We start from the raw sequence: 2,529 nt of genomic DNA, 5'->3' as shown, positions 1-2,529 counted from the left end.
GCTGACTTCAGAACCCCACTTCCCCAATGAAATATTAGTCCCAGTAATCAGCTGTGTGCATGTGTCAGTGCAGCCTTCTTATTTATCCATCTCTGGCTACTTGCACACCATACATCACAATGCTTTTTAGCTCAGCATTCTCCTATTTCTTCTTAGTTTCTTGAGAAATGAAGTAACTGCTCAGTATAGCTTAGTGGTTAGAGTTCCAGGCCCCAGAGCTCATCTGCTTGGCTTGAAGCTCAGCAGGACTACATTCTTGGGTAGAATGACACATATTTTAAGTTATCCATGACAGTCCCTTTTCATCCCTACCGTCTTAGCATCCTATCCAGTTGGTGCCTCCTTTCACTCTCAAAGCTGTTCTGGTTTCGATGACTAAACCATACAATCATCCTACTTTGGAGTGTCTGACTTAGTCCCTTTAAGCCTCAGCTTTCTGGCCTATAAAATATCTACTTAAAGACTTATTTCTAAAGCCTGGAGAGCAGAGCTTGGCACATAGTAAACTTTTAGTAAGTGTTAGCCGTATTTCTTTATTGTTTTGCTTTCATGTGGAATGTAGGTCTGAGTCAAACAGTCTAGAACTTGTTCACCAATATTCAGGCCTGTGGTTTCCTCATACGATACCCCTTCCTTACAGTTTTTACTTTCAACTCTCAGAAAATAGTTGTACCCAAATTTTGTTAGAACAAGGCATTTCATTACCATGTATCAAAAGTTGTTATTATATTTATATAGATATATATGAAACACATTTGCATATATCTATGTATCTAATCTATCTATAGCTATATAGATACATGTACAAAGATAAATTTACAAGGTCTTAATGTGAATGTCCCGTGCCGCCTTACATAGGGCGCCCTCAGGCACTATAGGACGTGTGTGACATCACATAGTGGTCTACAATATTCAACTAATCTGAAGAATATGGATAACAAGACATAACCAATCTTTTATGGCTTTGTGAGCTCAACTTTCAAATATTTCTAAAAGCTAAAGGGATTGAAGAAATCAGAAGTCAAAATTACTTATACCTTAATGAAATGCTAACTAGTTCTAGGGTTTTATATGATTAGGATTGAAAAGCACATTTTAGGAACACTGCAAATAATACAAGGCAGAAGAAAAGGTAATGATTAATTAGGCCACAAGTTCATCAATATAAGACTTTGTATGAGATTTATTGATTTCTGATCTACCTATTAGGCCTTGTAAGTGGTTGAGAATCTGCACTATCANATCAGAAGTCAAAATTACTTATACCTTAATGAAATGCTAACTAGTTCTAGGGTTTTATATGATTAGGATTGAAAAGCACATTTTAGGAACACTGCAAATAATACAAGGCAGAAGAAAAGGTAATGATTAATTAGGCCACAAGTTCATCAATATAAGACTTTGTATGAGATTTATTGATTTCTGATCTACCTATTAGGCCTTGTAAGTGGTTGAGAATCTGCACTATCAGAAATGAAACTCAAGAAAATAACCATCAAGATCAGAACAGCCTTGTCTTATAGGCCTGGCTCTGTGTGCCCTCGGTGTTGAGGTAGAAGCCAGCGAGAATGCGGTCTTATCCCTAAGCCTCTGAGAAGCATGTCATTGCTCTTTCTACTAGAGAGAGGAACCTGTCAATCAAGCAAGCTTATTTTGCAGGTCCTGGAGGCAAGGAATAACACATTCAGTTTGACTCTCTCTCATTCTTGGTAACACTTTCTCTCCAGTGCCCATTAACCAGCACACTCTGTAACTCGGGCTGAATTATGATGAAAGCACACTCACGGGAGTCCAAGGTATAAGCTGCCACCTTGAGTTTACAGAAATGAATCTCTGATCACACCCCAGCATGGGTGAAGCACCCTGTCCGGAATATACACAGAGCCCGCCTTAGTGAATGGTCAAAGGAAATTCCACGGTGCTCTTGCGCCTTCATGTCGCCTGTACTGCCTTCAAAAGTCAGTGGGCTTCCTTTCTTCTTTTTATACTGACATATGTGACACTTCATCTGGGGATTCAGATCTTAATTCAGTCCTTTTTTTCATGTCATGATAAAAAATTCTGGGGAATATATAGTGTCAGCTTCCTTTCAGATTCATCATTTCAATATTTTCATCTGCTACAACTGTTTAATTAGGAGAGGCTCCTTTTGGTGGGCTCCTTTTGTATAACTTTAATGAAACTGAAGAGCATGAAATGTGGTTTCCCTGCTTTTAAATGAAGCTACTTTTATAGAAATAAGATGAGAAATGGAGAAATTGTTGAAGTCACAGTGCATGAAATTAAGGGAGCCCAAACTGTACTGGCAATAGTTCTTGCTTTTTTTTTTTTCCTTCCCTTCAGTTGATGTTTTGAGGACCAAGGTTGTGGTTGCTAACAAATAGGGCTGATTCTATTTTCTTGCTTTATGCCCGCCCCCCTCCAAGTTCATAGACTTCTGAAAGACATGCCTTTAAAGATTTAATTTGTTGTTGTTTGGGAAAATTGTATGAAGCAAACTATGTGAGATAGAGGGCTATTTTCAAACAA

The sequence above is a fragment of the Hipposideros armiger genome, unplaced genomic scaffold, assembly GCF_001890085.2.
Source record: "Hipposideros armiger isolate ML-2016 unplaced genomic scaffold, ASM189008v1 scaffold_1, whole genome shotgun sequence".
Classification (NCBI taxonomy): domain Eukaryota; kingdom Metazoa; phylum Chordata; class Mammalia; order Chiroptera; family Hipposideridae; genus Hipposideros; species Hipposideros armiger.
The sequence above is the reverse complement of the archived record's forward strand: the minus strand, read 5'-3'. Positions refer to the sequence as shown.